Here is a 25,394-nt window from a genome sequence, read left to right as displayed (position 1 = left end):
AAACTCACCGTAACTAAATAGACAAACTATTGCTTTCCCCAAACAAGAAGAAGCTATATGTAGAAAAAAAAAAAAAGTCTGAAAATAAAGTGTTATTGGAGATTAAGAATATAATACCAAGAATTAAAAAATTACATAGATGTGTTGGGAGATAGGCTTTCAGAAGTCTCCTAGCCAGAAGTATAAAAATAATAGAGATGAGAAATAGGAAAAGATAAAATTAGACAATCCATGAAGTCCAGGTCTAACATCTAGCTAATATAAATTTCAGAAAGTAAGAACAGAGAAAATGGAGGGGAGAAAGTTATTTGCAATGAAAGTTGGGTGGGAGGGATAAACATGTACACACTACCATATATAAAATAGATAACAAACAAGTACTTTCTGTGTAATACAGGGAACTCTACTCAGTATTCTGCAAAAACTGCTATGATAAATGAATCTGAAAAAAAATGGAGATATTTATATACATATATCTGAATCACTTGAAACTAACACCATATTGTAAATTGACTATACTTCCATATAAAATTAAGAATTAAAGATTTTAAAATTAAAAAAAAAGAATAAAGCACTATATCAGTGAAAGCTAACTGAAAAAAAAAAAAAAGTTGGGTGGGAAGTCTACACAGGGAGTTCTATCCTATAGGGAGAGGGATGTAGAGGGTGGGCATCAAGGTTTTCTAGAAGAAATAGCAGCTGAATTGGTCAGTTCAGACTGCAGTAGTCAGATGGACTCAGATGAGAGGGTGATCCTGAGTACTGCAGACCTATTGCTTTTCCGCTGGCTTTGGACATTTTGGGGGTTAGGGGATTGCCTACTTTTCTCTACTTAGGCAATGTTTCTGGAAAGGAAAGCCCTTATTCTCTAGAACCAAGGATAGGAAAAGCAGGTACTTTCCCTTATACCCTGGGTAGGGCTCAAAGCTGTGCAAACATGCCAGCCACCTGCTTACAATGTTTATTACACCTCTGAGTTTACCACACCCAGCTTGCATGTGGGGGAGGAGAGAATAGGGAACTGACAGAAATGATACAGGTAGGAAATTTTAGAACTGAAAGACATGAATTTCCAGATTGAGAGGGCCCACTGAGAAGGCATCCAGTGCTTAGGAATAGGAAAAACTACATCAGGAGAAAAGGAAACCCTCCTATATTGTGGGTGGAAATGTAAATTGGTCAGCTCCCTCTGGTCGTTGGGTTCCTTACCTGGTCTTCTTTACTCTTTTCTGCCTTTCCTTGGCAGGAATTGTCTTTTCTAAAATCAGAAATGTTAAGGTCCAAGACTCAGACTTGTGTTTTGGGCATGAAATGATCAGGGTAGGTCTTTAGAGTGCTTTGGTATCAGACCATCAGAAAATCCTCCCATAAGTCAGAGTATTCTACAAGGTGCAGTCACACCCGGCAGAATTCTACTCTGAGGTTTGGGCTAAAGCCCCTGAGTGTGCTAGAGTCTTCCCTTTTCCTTGGTTTATGCTCTTCCTTTGGGAAATTTTCAAGAAGGGAAAGATTCAGGTGTCAATTTGTTCCTGACTCAATGCCATCTCCATTCACCCCCACATTCTTAGGTTCAATCTGTGAAAGTGGTACTAATCCTTTGAAGGTACATTTAAGCATCACCCCCACATTCTTAGCTTCAGTCTGTGAAAGTGTGCTTTAAATCCTTTGAAGGTACATTTGAACATAGTATCATAGAGACTGTGGGTTGGGGGAGCTTTTAATACAGCCCATGATTATAGTCTGTTTTCTAGTCTCCACTAATTTAGCTTGATCCTCCCCTAGTTTCCCACTTAATTCAATTGTACATTGTGTACTTGGAATAAATTAGGAGTCTAAATAACAAATGCAGTCCTTTCCATTTCTAGGCATCCTGGATGTTAGAACTTTCTTTCTTATGTTGAAAGACCATCCATCTTGTGCTTCCGGTCATTTGGGCATGTCTAACACCTCTGACACAAGACAGCTCATTCAGTGTTTGAAGATAGAAATTAAGCTTCTTCTTCTGAGACCAAACATCTTTTCTCCAGCCCATGAGCTCCTTGAGCCTATTTTAGAATCTGGTTTCTTGCCTCCCCCCATTCTGATCCATTTGAAACATCCCGGTTTGCCTTTGCAGGACAAAATGTGAAACTGAATATTCTTTGACTTTGGCAAGGTCAAAGTTTGTGTCCTCCTACTTTCCCTACTGGTACAGATTTCCCTGCATGCTTTTTATATTGCATATAATTGGCCCCAAATTCAGTGGCCTAAAACCGCAGTCATCTATCACCTCGTGGTAGAACTTCAGACTTGATTGAGCCAGGTTCTCTACTTAGGGACTTCTTGTTGTTGAGCTCAATTGCCCAGTCATGTCTGACTCTGTGACTCCGTGGAACGCAGCACACCAGGCCTCCCTGTCCCTCATCATCTCTCAAAGTTTGCCCAAGTTCATATTTATTGCATCTGTGATGCCATCCAGCCATCTCATCCTCTAATGCCCTCTTCTTCTGCCCTCAATCTTTCCCAGCATCAGGGACTTTTCCATTGAGTCAGCTGTTAGCATCAGATGACCAAAATACTGGAGTTTCAGTTTCAGCATCAGTCCTTGTAATGAGTATTAGGGTTGATTTCTCTTAGGATTGACTGGTTTCACTCCTTGCTGTGCAAGGGACAGGCAGGAGTCTTCTCCACTACCACAGGTCAAAGGGATCAACTCTTCAGTGCTCTGCCTTCTTTATGGTCCAGCTCTCACAGCTGTATGTGACCACTGGGAAGACAATAGCCTTGACTAGGCAGACCTTTATTGGCAGAGTGATGGATGTCTCTTTTTTTTCAACACACCGTCTAGGCTTGTCATAGCTTTCTTGCCAAGAATCAAACATTTTCTGATTACATGGCTAGTCACCATCTGCAGTGAATTTAGAGCCTAAGAAGAGGAAATCTTTCACTATTTCCACCTTTTCCTCCTCTACTTGTCATGAAGTAATGGGACTGGATATCATGATCTTAGACTTTTTATTATTTAGTTTTAAGTGGTGCTTTCAATCTCTTCCTTCACCCTCATCAAGAAGCTCTTTAGTTCCTCTTCACTTTGTGCTATTAGAGTGGTACCATTCACATATCTGAGATTGTTGGTGTTTCTCCCACCTATCTTGATTCCAGCTTGTAACTCACCCAGCCCAGCTTTTCTCATGATGTGCTCAGCACATAGATTAAACAAACAGGGTGACAGTACACAACCCTGTCAGACTTCTTTCTCAATCTTGAATGAAACAGTTGTTCCATCACTGAGTTTCAGTTCAGTCACTCAGTCATGTCTGATCATTTGAGACCCCATGGACTACAGCACACCAGGCTTCCCTGCCCATCACTAACTCCTGGAGCTTGCTCAAACTCATGCCATCAAGTCGGTGATGCCATCCAACCGTCACATCCTCTGTCATCCCCTTCTCCTTCCGCCTTCAATCTTTCCCAGCATTAGGGTCTTTTCCAAGAGTCAGTTCTTCACATCAGGTGGCCGAAGTATTGGAGTTTTAGCTTCAGCATCAGTTCTTCCAATGAATATTCAGGACTTATTTCTTTTAGGATGGACTGGTTGGATCCCCTTGCAGTCCAAGGGACTCTCAAGAGTCTTCTCCAACACCACAGTTCAAAAGCATCAATTCTAAAGAAAGCACTCAGCTTTTTCTATAGTCCAACTCTTACATCCATACATGATTACGGAAAAACCATAGCTTTGACTAGATGGACTTTTGTTGGCAAAGTAATGTCTCTGCTTTCTAATATGTTGTCTAGGTTGGTCATAGCCTTTCTTCCAAGGAGCAAGTGTCTTTTAATTTCATGGCTACAGTCACCATCTGCAGTGATTTTGGAGCCCCTCAAAATAAAGTCTCTCACTGTTTCCATTGTTTCCCATCTATTTGCCATGAAGTGATGGGACCAGATGCCATGATCTTCATTTTTTGAATGTTGAGTTTTAAGCCAACTTTTTCACTCTCCTCTTTCATCTTCATCCAGAGGCTCTTTAATTCTTCTTCGCTTTCTGCCATAATGGTGGTGTTATTTGCATATCTGAGGTTATTGATATTTCTCCCAGCAATCTTGATTCCAGCTTGTGCTTCATCCAGCCTGGCATTTCACATGATGTACACTGCATATAAATTAAATAAGCAGGGTGACAATATACAGCCTTGATATATTTCTTTCCCAATTTGGAACCAGCCTGTTGTTCCATGTCCAGTTCTAACTGTTGCTTCTTGACCTGCATACAGGTTTCTCAGGAGGCAGGTCAGGTGGTCTGGTATTCCCATCTGTTGAAGAATTTTCCAGTTTGTTGTGATCCACACAGTAAAAGGCTTTGGTGTAGTCAATAAAGCAGAAATAGATGTTTTACTGGAACTGTCTTGCTTCTTCAATGGTCCAATGGATATTGGCAATTTGATCTTTGGTTCCTCTGCCTTTTTTAAGTGCAACTTGAACATCTGGAAGTTCCTGGTTCATGTACGGTTGAAGCCTGGCTTGGAGAATTTTGAGCTTTACTTTGTTAGTGTGTGAGATGAGTGCAATTGTGTGATACTTTGAACATTGTATTGCATTGCCTTTCTTGGGTATTAGAATGAAAATTGACCTTCTCTAGTCCTGTGGGCACTGCTAAGTATTCCAAATTATCTAGCATATTGAGTGAAGCACTTTCACAGCATCATATTTTAGGATTTGAGATAGCTCAACCGAAATTCCATCACCTCCACTAGCTTTGTTCATAGTGATGCTTCCTAAGGCCTACTTGACTTCACATTCTAGGATGTATGGCTTTAGGTGAGTGATCACTTCATCGTGGTTATCTGGGCCATGAAGATCCTTTGTGTATAGTTCTTCTGTGTATTCTTGCCACCTCTTCTTAATATCTTCTGCTTCTGTTAGGTCCATACAATTTATGTCCTTTATTGTGCCCATCTTTGCATGAAGTGTTCCCGTGGTATCTCTAATTTTCTTGAATAGATCGCTAGACTTTCCCATTCTATAGTTTTCCTCTATTTCTTTGTATTGATCACTGAGGAAGGCTTTGTAATCTCTCCTTGCTATTCTTTGGAATTCTGCATTCAAATGGGTATATCTTTCTTTTTCTCCTTTGCCTTTAGCTTCTTTTCTTATCTCAGCCTTTTGTAAGGCCTCTTCAGACAACCATTTTGCCTGTTCCATACAACGTTCTAACTTGCTTCTTGACCCACATACAAGTTTCTCAGGAGATGGGTAAGATGGCCTGGTAGTCTAATCTCTTTAAGAACTTTTCACAGATTGTTATGATCCACACAGTCAAAGGTTTTGGTGTAGTAGATGAAACAGAGGTAGATATTTTTCTGGAATTCCCTAGCTTTCTCTATGATCCAGAAAATGTTGCCAGTTTGATCTCTGGTTCCTCTTTCTTTTCTAAACCCAGCTTGGATGTCTCAAAGTTCTTGGTTTACATAATGCTGGAGCCTAGTATGCAAGATTTTAAGCATGCCTTTACTAGCCTGGAAGATGAACGCAACTGTCTGATTGTTAGCACATTCTTTAGTACTACCTTTCTTAGGAATTGAAATGAGTATTGACCTTTTCCAGTCCTGTGGCCACTTCTGGGTCTTCCAGATATGCTGATATACCGAATACAACACCATGACTCAGGGTCTCACAAGGCTGAAACCAAAATGGTGTATGTCATTACCTATAACAGGAGTGAAATCCTCCATATTCACAGTAGTGCATCCTGCTCAAGTAGGGAGGGTTATGTTGGGTGTGGATACCAGGGGATAAAAATCTTGGAAGCTGTCTCAGAATTCTTTCTACTGAAGCTGAGCAGGCTCCTGTGGGCCTGGACATGGATGTTTCTCTGTATACCCTGTTTCTAACTTGTAGGGAATACCCCAGCCTTACCTAGGTCTCAAAGGGCAAGATTGAATCTTGAATCCCCCAAGGATTCAAACAGTTGCTAATCAAGGAAAGGGAGTAATGCAGAGACAAGGGAAGAGCATTCAAGAAACAGTAGTGAAGCCTTGGGGCAGCGTCCTGGTACCCCCTCACAGAACAATATCTTTGAGCTCTTGGTAGGAGGGGCAGAATTGCTTTTAAAGTCAAACTTCATACCTGCTAGAGATGCTTGAAGGACACAAGCAAAACCTTATGTGCACCAAGACCCAGGGAAAGGAGCAGTGATCTCCACAGGAGACTGAGCCAGATCTGCCTTTGAGTTTTTGAGTGTCTCCTACAGAGCCATGGGTCAACAGTGGCCTACTGAAGGGGTTCTCTAGGCAGTAGCAGTTCTGGAAGTCACAGCATGTGGCATAAGTCCTCTTGGAGGAGATCACCATTAGCCCCACCACAGAGCCACTGAGTGGGTGACCCACAAACTGGAGAACGATTAAACCAAAGAAGTTCTCTCACTGTTGTGAAAGTTCTAGGGCCTATGACAGATTTCTAAACCAGGGAATCTGGCAAAGGGACTGAGAACCCCCAAGGAATTTAACTTTGAAGTCCAGTGGGATTTGATTATAGAACTTCCACAGAACTAGGGAAACAGTTTTAGAGGGGAAAAACAAAACCTTGTGCACACCAGGAAGGAGCAGTGACCCCACAATAGACTGAGCCAGACTTGCCTGTGTTTGGGAGTCCCCAGTGGAGGCATGGGTTGACAGTAGTGGGACACTGACTGCAGCACTCCTGGGAGGTGCAGCATGTTAGCATAAGTCCTTTGGAAGAAGTTGCCAATACCCCTCCTGTGATGCCGGGAACACAGCCCCAGCCATTAGCAAAGAATTGGATTAAAGATTTCCTGAGCATTGGCCTTGCCCACCAGAGCAAGACCCAGTTTTCTCCAAAGCCAGTCCCTCCCATCAGGAAGCTTCCACAAGCCTCTTAACCTCATCCATCAGAAGGGAGACAGAATGAAAACCACAATAACATAAAACTAACCAAACTGATCACATGGATCACAGCCTTGTTTACATCAGTGAAACTATGAGCCATGCTGTGCAGGGCCACCCAAGACAGACGGGTCATGGGGGAGAGTTCTGACAAAACGTGGTCCAGTGGAGAGGGGAAGGAGAGGGGAATGGCAAACCACTTCAGTATTCTTGCCTTGAGAATCCCCTGAACAGTATGAAAAGACAAAAAGATATGACACTAAAAATGAACTCCCCGGGTCAGTAGGTACCCAATATGCTACCGGAGAAAGCAGTGAAATAGCTCCAGAAGGAATGAAAAGGCTAAGCCAAAGCAAAAATAAAAACACTCAGTTGTGGATGTTCTGGTGGTGAAAGTGAAGTCTGATGTTGTAAAGAACAATATTGCACAGGAGCCTGGAATGTTAGGTCCATGAATCAAGGCAAATTGGAAGTAGTCAAACAGGAGATGCCAAGAGTGAACATTGACATTTTAGGAATTAGTGAACTAAAATGGTCCTGAATGGGTGAATTTAATTTAGATGACCATTATATCTACTACTGTGGGCAAGAATCCCTTAGAAGAAATGGAATAACCATCATAGTCAACATGAGTCCAAAATGCAGTACTTGGGTGCAGTCTCAAAAATGACACAATGATCTCTGTTCGTTTCCAAGGCAAGCCATTCAATATCACAGTAATCCAAGTCTATGCCCCAACCACTGAAGCCAAAAAAGCTGAAGCTGAATGGTTCTATGAAGAACTACAAGACCTTCTAGAACTAACACCAAAAAAAAAAAAAAAGAAAAAAAAAGTCCTTTTCATTATAGGGGACTGGAATGCAAAAGTAGGAAGTCAAGAGATACCTGGAGTAACAGGCAAGTTTGGCCTTGGAGTACAAAATGAAGCAGGGCAAAGGCTAACCAAGTTTTGCCAAGAGAGTGCACTGGTCTTAGCAAACATCCTCTTCCAACAACATAAGAGATTGACTCTACACATGGACATCACAAGGTGATCAGTACTGAAATCAGATTGATTATATTCTTTGCAGCCAAAGATGGAGAAGCTCTATACAGTCAGCAAAAACAAGACCAGGAGCTTAGTGTGGCTCAGATCATGAACTCTTTATTGCCAAATTCAGACTTCAATTTAAGAAAGTAGGGAAAACCACTAGGCCATTCAGGTATGATCTAAATCAAATCCTTTACAATTATACAGTGGATGTGACAAATAGATTCAAGGGATTAGAACTGGTAGACAGAGTGCCTGAAGAACTATGGACAGAGGTTCATAACATTGTACTGATGGCAGTGACCAAAACCATTCCCAAGAAATAGAAATGGAAAAAGGCAAAATGGTTGTCTGAGGAAGCCTTACAAATTGCTGAGAAAAGAAGTGAAAGGCAAAGGAGAAAAGGAAACATCAGTTCAGTTCAGTTGCTCAGTCTTGTCCAACTCTTTGTGACCCCATAAATTGCAGCACGCCAGGCCTCCCTGTCCATCACCAACTCCTGGAGTTCACTCAGACTCACGTCCATCGAGTCAGTGATGCCATCCAGCCATCTCATCCTTGGTCGTCCCCTTCTCCTCCTGCCCCCAATCCCTCCCAGCATCAAAGTTTTTCCAATGAGTCAACTCTTTGCATGAGGTGGCCAAAGTACTGGAGTTTCAGCTTCAGCATCATTCCTTCCAAATAAATCCCAGGGCTGATCTCCTTCAGAATAGACTGGTTGGATCTCCTTGCAGTCCAAGGGACTCTCAAGAGTCTTCTCCAACACCACAGTTCAAAAGCATCAGTTCTTTGGTGCTCAGCCTTCTTCACAGTCCAACTCTCACATCCATACATGACTACTGGAAAAACCATAGCTTTGACTAGACGGACCTTAGTCAGCAAAGTAATGTCTCTGCTTTTGAATATGCTATCTAGGTTGGTCATAACTTTTCTTCCAAGGAGTAAGCGTCTTTTAATTTCACGGCTGCAATCACCATCTGCAGTGATATACCTACTGAATGCAGAGTTACAAAGAATAGCAAAGAGATAGAAGAGTCTTCTTAAGTGAACAATGCAAAGAATAAGGAGAACAATAGAATGGGAAAGACTAGAGATCACTTCAAGAAAATTAGAGGTACCAAAGGAACATTTCATGCAAAGATGGGTACAATAAAGGACAGAAATGGTACAGATCTAACAGAAGCAGAAGATATTAAGAAGAGGTGGCAAGAATACACAGAAGAAATATACAACAAACATCTTCACGACCCATATCATCATGATGGTGTGATCAGTCACCTAGAGCCAGACATCTTGGAGTGCGAAGTCAAGTGGGCCTTAGGAAGCATCACTATGAACAAAGCTAGCAGAGGTGATGTAATTCCAGTTGAACTATTTCAAATTCTAAGAGAAGATGCTGTGAAAGTTTTGCATTCAATATGCTAGCAAATATGGAAAACTCAGCAGTGGCCACAAGACTGGAAAAGTTCAGTTTTCATTCCAATCCCAAAGAAGGGCAATGCCAAAGAATGTTCAAACTACCTCACAATTGCACTCATTTCACATGCTAGGAAGGTCATGCTCAAAATTCTCCAAGCTAGGCTTTAACTGTACATGAACAGAGAACTTTCAGATATTCAAGCTGCATTTGGAAAAGGCAGAGAAACCAAAGATCAAATTGCCAACATCCATGGCCCATAGAAAAAACAAGAGAATTCCAGAGAAACATCTATATCTGTTTCATTGACTACACCAAAGCCTTTATGTGAATCACTACAAACTGTGGAAAATTCTTCAAGAGATAGGAATACCAGACTAAATTTCTTGCCTCCTGAGAAACCTGTATGCAGGTTAAGAAGCAACAGTTATAACCAAACATTGAACCACAGACTGGTTCAAATTTGTTAAAGGAATGCATCAAGGCTGTGTATTGTCACCCTGCTTATTTAACTTATATACAGAGTACATCATGCAAAATACTGGGCTGGATGAAGCACAAGCTGGAATCAAGATTGCTGGGAGAAATATCAATAACCTCAGATATGCAGATGACACCATCCTTATGGCAGAAAGTGAAGAGGAACTACAGAGCTTCTTGATGAAGGTGAAAGAGGAGAGTGAAAAAACTGACTTAAAAGTCAACATTCAGAAAACTACAATCATGGCATCTGGTCACATCACTTCATGGCGAATAGATGGAAAACAATGAAGCAGTGAGAGACTTTATTTTGAGGGGCTCCAAACTCAGTGCAGATGGTGACTGCAGCCATGAAATTAAAAGACATTTGTTCCTTGGAAGAAAAGGTATGATCAACCTAGACAGCATATTAAAAAGCAGAGACATTATTTTGCTTTAAAGGTCCATCTAGTCAAAGCTTTAGTTTTTCCAGTAGTCATATATGGATTTGAGAGTTGGACCATAAAGAAGGCTGAGAGCCAAAGGATTGATGGTTTTGTCCTGTGGTTTTGGAGAAGACTCTTGAGAGCCCCTTGGACTGCAAGGAGATCAAGCCAGTCAATCCTAAAGTAAATCAACCCAGAACATTCATTGGAAGGACTGATGCTGAAGTGGAAGCTCGAATACTTTGGACACCTGATGCGAAGAGTTGACTTATGGGAAAGACCCTGATGCTGGGAAACATTGAAGTCAGGAGGAAATGGGAACAACAGAGGATGAGATGGTTGGTTGTCATCACCAACTCAATAGACATGATTTTGAGCAAGCTCCAGGGGATGGTGGAGGATGAGGAAGCCTGACGTGCTGTAGTCCATGGGGTTGCAAAGAGTCAGACATGACTGAGCAACTGAACAACAACATAGAACTAAAGCTCCTAACAAGTGGAAGATGTTAGCATTCTTCATTCCAGAGAAGACTGCTGTTTGATAAGCTCTGAGAAGCTCATCAGGAGACCACCTGAGACCAGATTAAAGGAGTGCAGGCCCTGCATACTTACTGATCCTTACTAGCAATCCTGCCTTGAACTATTGCTATAAAACTTCTCACTGATATCGTGCAGGACACTTTAGGGCTCCTGAGCACAAGGCCTTTCTGTGTCCCCTATTTCCTTGATTATATGAAACAGCCTCATTCAGTCTCCATGACCTTCCTTGAATTCCTTGGGTAATTCAAGTAGTTGTTAATTAGGGAAGAGAGGTGATATGAGACCAGGGGGAAACAGTTAAAAGCAGCTTTGGGGCAAGGTCCTTTTTCCCTGTCATGGATACATATATTAACATCTTTGAGCTGTTTTGCAGATACTGAAAGCCCCTCCAGATGGGAAAATTTAATGGCTAATGATGGCATGCTGCCCACAAGCGATAGACCCCAGACCAGTTGGACCTGAAGGTTAATAATGCTGACTCCCACTTCTCACCACCAACCCATCAGAAGAATGTTCATGAATTGAACACACCCTCTTTGAACAATTACTATGAAGATTCTCACCATCATCCCCGAGTGGAGACATATGATTTTCAGGCATTAGCCTACTGTGAACCCCTTTGCTTGGCATAGTAATAAAGCTACCCTTTACTACTTCACCCAAAACTCTGTCTCTGAAATTTGATTTGGCACTGAGTAGAGAGAAACTCGAATGGGTGAATTTCACTCAGATGACCATTATATCTACTACTGTGGGCAAGAATCCCTTAGAGGAAAAGGAGTAGCCGTCATAGTCAACAAGAATCTGAAATGCAGTACTTGGGTGCAAACTCAAAACGACAGAATGATCTCTGTTTGGTTCCAAGGCAAACCATTCAATATCATGGTAATTCAAGTCTATCTATGCCCTGACCAGTAATGCTGAAGAAGCTGAAGTTGAATGGTTCTGTGAAACCTACAGACCTTCTAGAACTAACACCCAAAAGAGATGTCTTTTTCATTATAGGGGACTGGAATGAAAAAGCATGAAGATAAGAAAGACCTGGAGTAACAGGCAAATTTGGCCTTGGAGTACAGAATGAAGCAGGGCAAAGGCTAGTAAAGTTTTGTCAAGAGAACGCACTGGTCATAGCAAACACCCTCTTCCAACAACACAAGAGAAGACTCAACACATGGACATCACCAGATGGTCAACATTGAAATCAGATTGATTATATTCTTTGCAGCCAAAGATGGAGAAGCTCAATACAATCAGCAAAACGAGACTGGGAGCTGACTGTGGCTCAGATCATGTCCTTACTGCCAAATTCAGACGTAAATTGAAGAAAGTAGGGAAAACCATTAGGCTATTCAGGTATGATATAAATCAAATCCCTAACGATTATACAGTGGAAGTGAGAAATAGATTTAAGGGACTAGATCTGATAGACAGAGTGCCTGATGAACTATGGACAGAGGTTCACAACATTGTACAGGAGACAGGGATCAAGACCATCCCCAAGAAAAAGAAATGCAAAAAAACAAAATGGTCATCTGAGGAGGCCTTAAAAATAGCTGTGAAAAGAAGAGAAGCAAAAAGTGAAGGAGGAAAGGAAAGATATACCCATTTGAATGTAGAGTTCCAAGAATAGCAAGGAAGAGATTAGAAAGCCTGCCTCAGCAATTAATGCAAAGAAATAGAGGAAAACAATAGAATGGGAAAGACTAGAGATCTCATCAAGAAAATTGGAGATACCAAGGGAAGATTTAATGCAAAGATGGACTTAATAAAGGACAGAAATGGCATGGACCTAACAGAAGCAGAAGATATTAAGAAGAGGTGGCAAGAATACACGGAAGAACTATACAACAAACATCTTCACGACCAAGATAATCACAGTGGTGTGATCAGTCACTTAGATCCAGACATCCTGGAATGTGAAGTCAAGTGGGCCTTAGAAAGCATCACAATGAACAAAGCTAGTGGAGGTGATAGAATCCAGTTGAGCTATTTCAAAACCTAAAGGATGATGCTGTGAAAGTGCTGCACTCAATATGTCAGCAAATTTGGAAAACTCACCAGTGGCCACAGGACTGGAAAAGGTCAATTTTCATTCTAGTCCCAAAGAAAGGCAAGGCCAAAGAATGCTCAAACTACTGCACAATTGCACTCATCTCACATGCTAGTAAAGTAATGCTCAAAATTCTCCAAGCCAGGCTTCACCAATACATGAACCGTGAACTTCCAGATGTTCAAGCTGGTTTTAGAAAAGGCAGAGGAACCAGAGATCAAATTGCCAATACCCATAAAAAGCAAGAGAGTTCCAGTAAACCATCTATTTCTGCTTTATTGACTATGCCAAAGCCTTTGACTGTGTGGATCACAATAAACTGTGGAAAATTCTGAAAGAGATGGGAATACCAGGCCACCTGCCTCCTGAGAAATCTGTATGCAGGAAAGGAAGTAACAGTTAGAAATGGACATGGAACAACAGACTGGTTCCAAATAGGAAAAGGAGTACGTCAAGCTGTATATTGTCACCATGCTTATTTAACTTATATGCAGAGTACATCATGAAAAATGCTGGGCTGGATGAAACACAAGCTGGATTCAAGATTGCTGGGAGAAATATCAAGAACCTCAGATATGCAGATGACACCACCCTTATGGCAGAAATTGAAGAAGAACTAAAGAGCCTCTTGATGAAAGTGAAAGAGGAGAGTGAGAAAGTTGGCTTAAAGCTCAACATTCAGAAAGCAAACATCATGGCATCCAGTCTCATCACTTCATGGCAAATAGATGGAGAAACAGTGGCAACAGTGACAGACTTTATTTTTGGGGGCTCCAAAATCACTGCAGATGGTGACTGCATCCATGAAATTAAAAGACAGTTACTCCTTGGAAGAAATGTTATGACCAACCTAGAAAGCATATTAAAAAGCACAGACATTAATTTGCCAACAAAGGTCAAATCTATGGTTTTTCCAGCGGTCATGTATGGATGTGAGAGTTGGACTCTAAAGAAAGCTGAGCACCAAAGAATTAATGGTTTTGAACTGGTGTTGGAGAAGACTCTTGAGAGTCCCTTGGACTTCAAGGAGATTCAACCAGTCTATACTAAAGGAAACCAGTCCTGAATATTCATTGGAAGAACTGATATTGAAGCTGAAACTCCAGTATTTGGCCACCTGATGGGAAAAGCTGACTAATTTGAAAGACTCTGATGCTGGGAAAGATTGAAGGTGGATGACAGAGGATGAGATGTTTGGATGGCATCACTGACTCAATGGACATGAATTTGAGTAAACTCCAGAAGTTGATGATGGACAGGGAGGCCTGGCATGCTGCAGTCCAATGGGTGGCAGAGTCAGACACGACAGAGCAACTGAACTGAACTTTACTGAACAGAGAAGCTGAGCTTTTGGCATCATCACCAAATCCTTGGATTAGGAGACTACAGTCTTAAGAGCAGAAGCCCACTGTATTCACTTTTGCCTAGCAAAGCAATAAAGCTATTTTTTCTACTTCATCCATAATTCTGTCTCTGAGATTTGATTTGGCACCAATGTAGAGAGGCTCAATTTTCAACATTATTACCTCACCTGTAAACCCCAACCATCTACCCTGTGTCACCAATACTCCTCTTCACACAATTAGTCACCAATTTGGGTTAGGATATTTTGTCTCTCCAGAACTCTATAATGTGAATGTAACTTAGTTGGAGGCACAATTGCAATGCAGTCCTGATGCTAACTGCCCGGAGTTACTGCGCACTTCACAGGTTAGGGCACTGTCCTTCATTACTCTTGCTTCCGACAGTGGTGGGGGAGGGAGGCTTTGTGTGCGGGGAGGAGGCGAGGCTGCCAGGTCACCTTCACGTCTGACCAATTAACTACAAATATGGGGGTTTCCATTATCACCTTAGCTTTGATAATTCACTAGAAAAGTTTACAAAACTCAGAAAAGTACTGTACTTATGATTATAGTTTTATTACCAAGAGCGGGCTGCCCAGGTGGTGCTAGTGGTAAAACACCTGCCTGCCAATGCAGGAGACATAAGAGAGGTGGGTTTGATCCCTGGGTTGGGAAGATCCCCTTGAGGAGGGCATGGCAATCCACTCCAGTGTTCTGGCCTGGAAAATCCCAAGGACAGAGGAGCGTGGCGGGCTAGTCCATGGGCTCGTATAAAGTCGGACACGACTGAAATGACTTAGCACATATGCATGCATTACCAAGAGCAGCCAAATGGAGAGACACATAAGGAAAAGCCCAACTTGAAGCTTCTGTGTCCTCAGGATGAGCCATCCTGGTACATTGATATGTATCACTAACCAGGAAGTTCACCCAAGCCTCAGAGTCTAGAGTGTTTTGGGGTTTCCTTATGTAGGCATGTTGCTGACATGATTGAACTCAATCTCCATCTGCCCTCTCTGAAGGCCAGGCTGATCTCATATGGCCCAGAGTCCCAACCCTCTAAACATGTGGTTAGTCTTTCTGACTGGCCAGCCCCTATCCTGAATCATCTCATTTGTATAAAGTCAGCAATAAGTCCACCCTAAGTAGCAAAGATACTCTTATCACTCAGAAATTCCAAGGATTTAAAGGTTACCTCCCACAAACCAGGGACAAAGGCCAGCCAGATTCTTTATTGTCCAACAACAGCACATAAAGTCATTAATACTAATTAAAATTTTGGCTTGAATTAACCCAGATCCAGGCTTTATGTAAAACTTCTGGGGTCTCTTGGACTCTTCTGAGAGGTTCTCAAACTCCAGACAAAAACTTTTGATTCCTTGTTGCTGAGTTGTGGAGATATTAGAGTAGTAGCAGTGCCAGATCTAGGGACAAGTAGAACATTACAAGAGCATCTATCTTTGCAAAGTACATGACCAAATCAACTCACTTGGTTAGCAAAACTGTCTTAGAGGTTATTGACTTGTAAATTCTGTCCACTTGTTACAAGGAACCTTGATTGAAAGAATATTTGATAAATCTAAGAGGTTAGTATCTTCTTGGTTAGTACCTTTACAAGAGGTTAGATTTAGCTGTTTGATTTTTTAATGAAAAAATTAGAAAAAAATTCCTCATCAGATGACCCATCATAAATGAAATATTCATTTCATTTTCTTTCCGGTTAAAAGTCATGTCTTGAAATGCTTTGTTGTATCTACTTAAAATGATCAATGGGGATGCCTGGGGGGATTTCTCTTGTAGAATTTGTTGGTAGAGAACATTAAAGTTGCATGAAGCCACTCATGTAATTTTAATGATCATCAAAAGAATTTTGACTGGAATTGGGAGGAATTTAAAGTGAAATGCTTCTTCTGGGAAAGGCTGAAACCTTCAGTATTCAAGGAGGCAAGGTCAGACATCTCTAGGGCACTCTTCCACCCACCCCTGCTGCTGGACAGAGAAGTTCTGTCCATAGTCAGGGGCCACGGCCAGAAGGTCTGCAAGACAAAGAGCTCCTGGCCACCTCCTTACTGTGTCTAGAGCATCATGCAGAGCTATGTACAGGCATGGCCCTAAACAGGACTCAATGTAGCCTATTTGTTCCTCCTAGGAGGAGTGAAATGAGACCCAGAGTGGAACCTGGTGAGGTTTCAGGTTTAGACCTCTGCCTTTCAGACCAGAGCATATTACCCCACACTTCCATCTCTTGAGTTTTTCATTTGGTGGGTGACCTTGCATCCATGAAGACTACTCAGGTTTCTCTGTCCCCAGTATTTCCACATCCTCTGATCCCTGTGATGGCCATGTTTGTGTTTTTCAATAGTAATTAGTTACACGCCAAATTGTGATATAGTTTTCTGTTGTTGATTTTAAATATTAAAACCTAGTATAGCCTGTGTTCCTCTTAGACATTACCAGCCTGGTTTGAAATATAGGGTCACAGTAGTAATAACATTTCTTCAGGTCATTTCCTTTTTGCAAGGTCTTATCTCTCTTGCTGTCAGAGGTTTGGGCAGTCCTCTGAGCACAGTTCATGCAGCTGACTGGAGATGTCTCTGCTCCCCTCTGTGGAGGCGACTCACCCCCACAATGCCACTCCCCACACACCTTGGTCTCAGCTTCTTCTTCCCCATTTTGGATGCTCTAAAATTGCCCTTGTGAGATCCTGGACTCCAACCATTACCCTGCAGAAGAAGGGAGAATGGCTTCTCTCATTCAGCTTCAAGTCCAAAGCAGAATGTCCTAAAGCTCTGGGGTGATTCTGCTATCAGTTACTCCCTCCTGATGGAGACGTGCAGCAGCCCTTGAAGCAAGCTTGCTCATCTCCCTTCTTAGTTCCATCTGGTACATTCCTTCTCCTGATATTCTTTGCAAAAGTGAGCTACCTTCCCAGAAGTCGTGGAAACAGGTCTGAACTCTGAGGTTGATGTGACAGAGAGAGAGGATGGCTGCCTTTATACTGGTCAAAGGTTGTCTTGATGAAACAAGTTCCAGTTCCCAAATGGAGCATTTGTTTCCCCTGGAGGACAGAAAAAGAGACAAACATGGGACACATCCACCCTACCTTGGGATGTCCCTCAGGTTTTGGTGTTTGCTCGGGACAGACCAGGGCCCTTGGCTAGGCTGGGGACTAGAGCATCTCTTCTCTGGTGAGCTGGCTACCTAGGGCTGTCATGATTACACCTGAAGTAGGGAGCATGTATCACTGCCTGGAACACTGGACATCTCTGAAGGACCAAGGGGGCCTCCTGCTCAGACTGACTGACACCCTTCTCTGCCAGAATGTGTTCAGTCCCTGAATCTTACTTATCACACTTCCTCTTTTCCAGGGCATTTTTCCAAAGAAGGTAGGACTGTATCTCCTATCCATAGACTCTTGGGCAATGAGAACTGGCCACTCCCTCACCAAAACCACTGATGGGGCTATCCCTTCCTTTGATCTGGTCTGGATGGACTTAGTGACTTGCTTGTCATGGATGGAATACATTAGAAGTGATTCTTTATGACTTTCTGGGCTAGTTTCACAAAGGGCCACACAGCTTTTGGTGGTTCTACTGGAAAGCTCACTCTTTTACTTGGATTGGTCCTTCTTGAAACACAATCACCAGGCTGGGAGAAGCCCACACCATATGAAGAAGTCATCTGTGGGTGCCCTGGTGGAAAGTGCCAGATGAATCCACTTTCTGGGTCGTGTCAGCTCAGATACCAAATTGTGAGTGAAGACATCCCTGGATGATTCTGTACCCTGGCCACTCAAGTCTTCCTAGTTAAGGCTCCTGGAGCAGAGAGACATCCCCTGGCCTGTGTCCTTTTATGCACAAGAGGTACTGGGAACACAGGCTCTACACAAAGAGCAGAATGCACAGACTTGGTCGTCAATAGGGGAGGGATTCTTCCCTGTGATCCAATGATACACATGGCTGAGGGCTTTGCAAAGTAGGATTAGAGGCTTCAGTCAGAGCAGGAAACCAAAGCAGTGGAGCCTGTTCCTGCCGGTGAGCCCCCAGTCCTGGGAATTTGTGCATGAAGCTTTGGGTCTTCAAGTGGACTCTGATTACACAAATCCCATCAGCCACACAAAGGGTCTTAGGCCTCCAGGTGAATGATGCTTTTGTCATTGTCATCTACCACCACCATCCAAGAAGCAGTGGAAATGGGGTGGAGAGGCAGCCTGGATTCAGCATGACACACCCTCCTTGTGGAAATGAATCTGTGGGGGACTAAATGGACATGGAATCTCTGCTGAGCTGGATCCTGATTTTCAATCTTGCTTTGAAATTTTCTAATTCTATGATCTCAGGTCAATTTCTTCATGTCTCTGAGCCTCAGTTTCCTCATCTTTAAAATAAGAATAATTATAACATCACCTGCTGGGAGTTTTGTGAATATGTGTGTTAAGTATAGGTACTCAAATTCATAATGTAGGTACTCAATTTATCTTGTTATTTCCCTTCTCTTAGGAAGGCCCTGGATAAAGCAAGACCCAGTTGCCAAATAATGAAAGGAGTACATCAAGGCTGTATATTGTCACCTTGCTTATTTAACTTATGTACAGAGTACATCATGTGAAATGCTGGGCTGGATAAAGCACAAACTGGAATCAAGATTGCCAGGAGAAATATCAATAACTTTAGATACACAGATGACACCACCCTTATGGCAGAAAGCTAAGAAGAACTAAAGAGCCTCTTGATGAAGGTGAAAGAGGAAAGTGAAAAAGTTGGCTTAAAACCCAACATTCAAAAAACAAAGATCATGGCATCCGGTCCCATCACTTCATGGTAAATAGACGGGGAAACAATGGAAACAGTGACAGATTTTATTTTCTGGACATGCATTTGAGCAATCTCTGGGAGTTAGTGATGGACAGGGAAGCCTGGCGTGCTGCAGTCCATCGGGTTGCAAAGAGTTGGACATGACTGAGTGACTGAACTGAAGTGTTATGCAGTGTGTACTGTGTACCGGACATTGTGCTCAAAGCATAGATCCCTTTAGATATGCATGATCCATGGGAGTCCTCCTCCTGGAGACCAGCGTGCCAGGTATCCTCAAGGGAGCCTTTTAGCATCATCAGATAATATGAGCTACGGGAGAGCAGTGCTTTGGGGTTTCCTTCTGTTGAGAGTTGCATAGCCACATGGCTGGCACATAGGGCACCAACACATACATCTTATGTATGAATGTGTGTACGTGCTGTATGTACTGGTACTCCTTATCTAAAGGCTAGGCAGCACAGATCAGTAGCTGAATGCTGTTGACATTTGCATCTAGGAATCAGTCATTCAAGCACTCATGTTTGCAGGGTCAGAGCCAATGGCAACCTACTTAGCACTGCAGGCTGTGAGTGGTTGGGCTTTTGCTGGTGGGGTGCTGGTGGAGACTTCACTGGTGTCCAAGGAGAAGCCTCATGATGGAGGAGAAGCCTTACCTCCTGGCTTCTGGAAGAGCTTTCCCAGCTTCCTCCTGTGTCATGCATAGCGTGACCTTTCTTGTACATTGGCAGAAGTGTCATTTATTGTGTGCTGTGGCTTGCCGAGGGCAGTGCTTGGTGCTCCAGAGGGATGATAGGATCAAGAGTCTTCCTCCATGCCTGAGATGGGCTAATCAGTCCCATGGGATGTTTTGCATTGCTGGGGAGGTAAAGAGTGGACAGTAGCGGATGTGGAATGTGGAACACAGGGTCGAGATGCAAGAGGATGCTCAATAGGACAGGCTGTTTTTGTGAGGTCTGGATCACTGGCTCAGCAGCCAGGCAGAGGGCACGCTAGGGGCTACTTGGATGGCTCAGCCCACCCCCACTGGGCACTGAGCACTGGGTAATACATTTGGCCACCTACCAGGTCCTGTGCTCACTCCACCCTTTAGAGTCAGCTCTCCCTCCTCACTCTTCACCTTCTCTCCGCAGCAGCATCCTGGGATTCTTCAGAGCTTTGGGGTTTGCTTTCTGATTCAAAGTTCTGCAAAGCAGTGAGCAAGACCACACAGCTCTGGGAGTCCCATGGTGGGTGCTGTGATGTGCCGCACTTGCTCTTTGCCATTTCTTCTTATCCTCCCCTCTCGGCACCTGCAGCCAGCATCTGCAACTGGCATATTCTCACAGCCCTTCTAACCACAGAAGCCTTATTGGGAACAATCTGCTCCCCATCGCTTGCATCTCAGTAGCATGAGTCTGTGTCCTTTATACTGGGAACATGGACTTCCCTGCCATGGAAGGAAAGGCTTTGTCCTTTTAATTTCAAGCTTCAAGGAGACACAGTTATCATTTCAGCATCTATTGTGAGCCAGGTGCTTTAGGCAAATGATCACATTTAATCCATACAGTGCAGTAATTGTCCAGATAGGCAGGGTCAGGTCCTGGTCACATACACCCACCTCTCAGTGGCCTAAAAAGAACCTCAAAGGCTTAGTTGTCCTTTATATTACATATCCATATGTGCTGGCCGGTACTGCTCATCAAAGCCACTCAGATATCAGGCAGGTGGGGAGCCACTCTCCTAGATATTTCAGGCCTGGACACCAAAGAGAGAGGAGTATGTGTGTGTGTGTGTGTGTGTGTGTGTGTGTGTAGGGGTTCTTGTGTGGGTACTTACAGGCTCCAGCAGGAAGCATTAATGAATCATGGCCACATCTAGTCATATGGCCTCTCCCAACCTCAAAGATGTGGTCACTTTATAAAGTGGCTGATAAGAACACTCCTGCCAAAAACCTTCTCAGGGGAGAAATGGCAATGCTCGAAGACCAGCAAGGGTGCTCACCATACCAGCCCAAGTGATGTGTGCTGGGTCTGAATCACTCCTACAGGCAGAATGATGGAACAGCAGATGAAATCTCAGCTCTCTCTGACTCCCAGATCCATGCTTTGGGTGAATAGCTTTATTTTTCCATCTTGTTAATCTTTATTATCCAAAGACTGAAGGAAGTGTTTAAACCCACACAAAGCTACAGACTAGAAAATTGTCCTATCCTCAGGAAATTTCCCAAAGAGGAAATGTTTGGGAGCAACTGATGACATTAGTCACTGGCCAGTGCCCTGGCTCAGGCTGAGGGCAGCTGAGACAGGAGGAGGGAGGAGGTCTGTGTGTGTGCCCCATATATGGGGTACACTGCATGAGTGAGCTTGTGCCAGGAGTTGTGTTCCTCCTAATCCCACACGTGCAGAAAGCCAGGCTCAGCGAGGGTGAGAGACCTGTGAGGGCCACAGTGAGCTTCTGTGAGGTGAGGCCATCCGAGCCCCGCCCATCCTGAGCCTGGCTCTGTGCATGGCCCCACAACGTCTTTAAGAGATCCTACTCATCCAGGAGGGTTAGGCCGAGCAAGATACTTTTCTCTTGAGACCTCAGTTTCTTCTTCTGTGAGCTCTCCTCTCTTCCCAGGGGGATACGATGACGTCAATCCAATAAAAAGTCATGTCAGTGTTGAAGCGCTAAGTCACAGGGAGAATGAAAAATAGCTTCTGCACAGGTAAGGGGTGAGGATGACTTCGTGGGACAGATTTTCTTTGGGGTTTTGCGCTAAGGCTCCTCCACTGGCTTTGGTGCAGGGCAGTGGGCTTGAGAACTCCACTTTCCTTGCATTCCTTTAATGGGTCCCAGTGCTCACTGAAGCAAAACACACAAAAACTCCCTGTAAGTGCCGGATAATGCAGCCTGGAATTGAGCCCTGCAGAATTATTAGAGACATCCATCTTAATTACACTGAAAATCACTTATGTGCTTTACATAATAACACTGCATTTACAGTCTCCCAGCACCGAGCACAGGTTGGCAGGGCCATCTCACTTTCTCGTGGAATGTTTCCCTTAGGTCACATTTCTTGTTCCCCCTCTCTGCGGGGGAAGATGGTTGGGTGTTTCTTTAACTCCCCCTTTCCTGGTGGGCCACGAGTTCAAGGCTGGTCTCCTTGGGAACAGAGTCCTCTGCTGGGCACAGCCCAGGTACTTCACATCCGGTACCTTATTAGTCCTTAGAATCACCCTGGGTGGTCTGTGTGCTTATCACATTTTACAGATGAGAAAAGAGAGGCTCAGAGAGCCTAGGTAACTTGCCCAAAGCAACACAGCTAATAAATAGTGGTTCCAAGAAGAAAAGCCTCTCCTTCATTGTGCAGGTATGTCTGCAGATGCCTACTGTTACCCTTCCTTCCTTGTTTTGATTCTGTGGTTTCCAGGAAGCAGTGATGAGGAGAAACTATCTCCTCATCTAAGGGAGCCCACCCTATATAGCTCCAGAAAGCAAACACACACAAACACAGCCCCCACAACACATGTTTCACAAATGCATGTACACATTCCCACAGGCTTATGCACACACCTGCACACATGCATACACACACACACATTCATACAAACACACATACATGCATACTCCACACATTCAAACACACACACATATGCACATACCCATCACATGCATATGCACATACCCCACACATGCACCACACGTACATAGTCCCTCCCAGTCTAGCACAGACCTGGCTCTCTCCATTAAAGTCTTATCATGTAGGGTAATGCTGGGACCCTCACTCCTTGTGCACATGGGAGGGACCATGAAGATAAAACTCAGTTGGACTCTAAGCTACTCCGGAAGAAAGGTGCTTTGGGGTCAGTCTCAGGAGGTGGACCTCTCCCATGAGAAAGAGCTGGGATGGTGCTCACATGTAGGTGCTCAGGACTGGAGAGTGGTGCATAGACACCCTTCCAGCCTAAGAGGGCCCCACCTGCAGATCTAGAGACTACTGGGAACCAATAGAACATATATATACATATACCTTTTTGTTTGTTTGTTTGTTTTTTTACTGCAAGGAATTGGCTCATGTGATTATGGAGGCTGGCGAGTCCAAACTCTGTAGAACTGATGTCCCAGTTCAGATCCAAAGGCTGGAAGACCCAGGAAGAATTGATGAGGCAGTTGAAAATCTTCAGGCAGGAAGCCTTCTATCCTAACTGTGGGGAGGTCAGACTTTTATTTTATTTATGTCTTCAACTGATCAGATGAGGCCCACCCACATCAGGGAGGGCAATCTGTTTTACTCAGTCTGTTGATTTAAATGTTAATCTCATACAAAAATGCCCCGATGGAAATATCCAGAATAATGTTTGATTACATATCCAGGCACTGCATGGCCCAGCCAAGTTGACACATCCCATTAACCATCACAGAAAGAGTGTATGTGGGAGTTCTTTGTATATCCCCTGCCAGGGCCTGCGCATGAAGCCTGCCTCTCTGAGTTTCCGTTTTCTCATCTGTAAAGGAGGTGCTGTGAGCAGCAGAGGAGCTAATGAATCAATGACACTGGTGCCCCTGTGAGGTGCTTAGCTCATGACATCTGCTTCCAGACTCATGCTGGTTGGTCTCAACCATCCTCCCAGAAGAAACCCACACAAGTGCTGGGATTAATGTTTTTAATCACTCACCCTCTTGTCCTTGGCCACAGTTACTGAACACCCCTGTAGCTAGTGTCTGTGGGACCACAAACCATGATTCTGTGGATTATGTAAGGTCATTATAATCTCTAGTGCCAGTCACCCCAGAGAACAGGGAAACCAATGTGTGTGATAAGCAGGGCTCAAAGCACCACCACATTTGCTACATGAAGAGAGGGCTGGGAGGCCCTTCCCTCCCCTTTATTTTGAAGTGTTAGCCCAGTCTGGGCTCAGGGACTGGCTCCCAGGCCTCTTAGCTGGCAGGGAAGGTGATGACAGTGGTATGCTAGCCCTGCATCTTTTGCCCTGATGTGCTCCTCAAACCAGATCAAGTTCCCACTGGGAACATCGGGCCTCTTCTTAACGAGGTGGCATGATTTAAAGTGATTGGAAAAGCAACTGCACAAGGCTATCAGAGGGGGAATAGATGTCAAATTAGCAAAAGAAACAACTAATTGGGAACATATATTGTCTGTATCCCTGTGCCATCAAAAGAAATGACATGTTGGGGAATCAGATGAATTGTAGGGTCCAGGGGATGTGCTGAACTCTGCTACTGGAAAAAGAGGCTCCTTGTGCACACAGCCATCTCCAGACTACAGTGTAACTGTCTGGTGGGGCATATATCTGCAAAAGCCACATATCTGTCCCCGAGGCCTTGTTGGGAAGTCCTGATGTGCACATGGGAGGCAGTTCTAGACAAGTCCATGTACACAGAGCAGAATTTCAACCACAGGTAGCCAGAGGCCAGCTTTGTAGGCAGCTCTGGGTCATCCTATGCTATATTTATCTACTTTCAGGCATAGTCTGAGGTTATGCTCATACAATGACCATTGGAAGGTGGGGGCTGATGGCCAGGGAAAACAACCATGTGATTAGACGGTTGTTAGAATTTTCAGTATCACTCCTTAACTTCCAGGGAGGGGAAAGAAGGGATGGGCTGGAATTGATCACCAATGCCCAATGACTTAATCAATCATACCTGTGTAATGAAACCTCCTTAAAACCCTGAAACAATGTGCTTTGCAATGCTTCTGAGTTGGTGAAGAAATCCACATACTTGGAGGGTGGCCCAAACTCCACGGGGCCAGATGCTCCTGTGCTTGGGACTCTTCTGGTCCTCACTCTGGGTATTTCTTCACCTAGCTGTTCATTTGTATCTTATATAATAACCAGGTAACAGTAAGGAAAATGTTTCCTTGAGTTCTGTAAGCTGTTATAGCAAGTTATCAAACCTGAGGAGGGGGACATAGGAAACCACACTGTGTAGCCAAGTCAGAAGTGTGGGTGATCTGGGGGCCCACTGCTTGTGATTGGCATCTGTGATGGGAGGGGTCTGAAGTGGAGGAAACTTAACCTGCAGGGTCTGTGTTAACTGTAGGGAGTTAGTGCCAGAGATGAATTAAGTTGTAGGGTGCCGAGTATGTGACTCCTGAGAATGGGAGAAATAATTGATGTGGAAAACCTAGAATAGACATATGATGTTAGAAATGTGAGTAGAGAAACAGATCCTCGAGTGAGGTTGTAGGAGTGTTTGTGGTTATAGGAGCATTTGTGGGGTTGTAGGAGTGTGTGTCTGTGGGGTTACTGGAGTGTGTGTGGGTTTGTAGGAGTGTGTGTCTGTGTGATTATAGGAACATTTATGGGGTTGTAGGAATTGTGTGTGGGGTTACAGGAGTGTGTGTGGGGTTGTAGGAGTGTGTTTCAATGTGATATAGGAGTGCGTGTGGGGTTGTAGGAGTGTGTGTCTGTGGGCTACAAGAATGTGTGTC

The sequence above is a fragment of the Capricornis sumatraensis genome, chromosome 3, assembly GCF_032405125.1.
Source record: "Capricornis sumatraensis isolate serow.1 chromosome 3, serow.2, whole genome shotgun sequence".
In the NCBI taxonomy this organism is placed as follows: domain Eukaryota; kingdom Metazoa; phylum Chordata; class Mammalia; order Artiodactyla; family Bovidae; genus Capricornis; species Capricornis sumatraensis.
The sequence above is the reverse complement of the archived record's forward strand: the minus strand, read 5'-3'. Positions refer to the sequence as shown.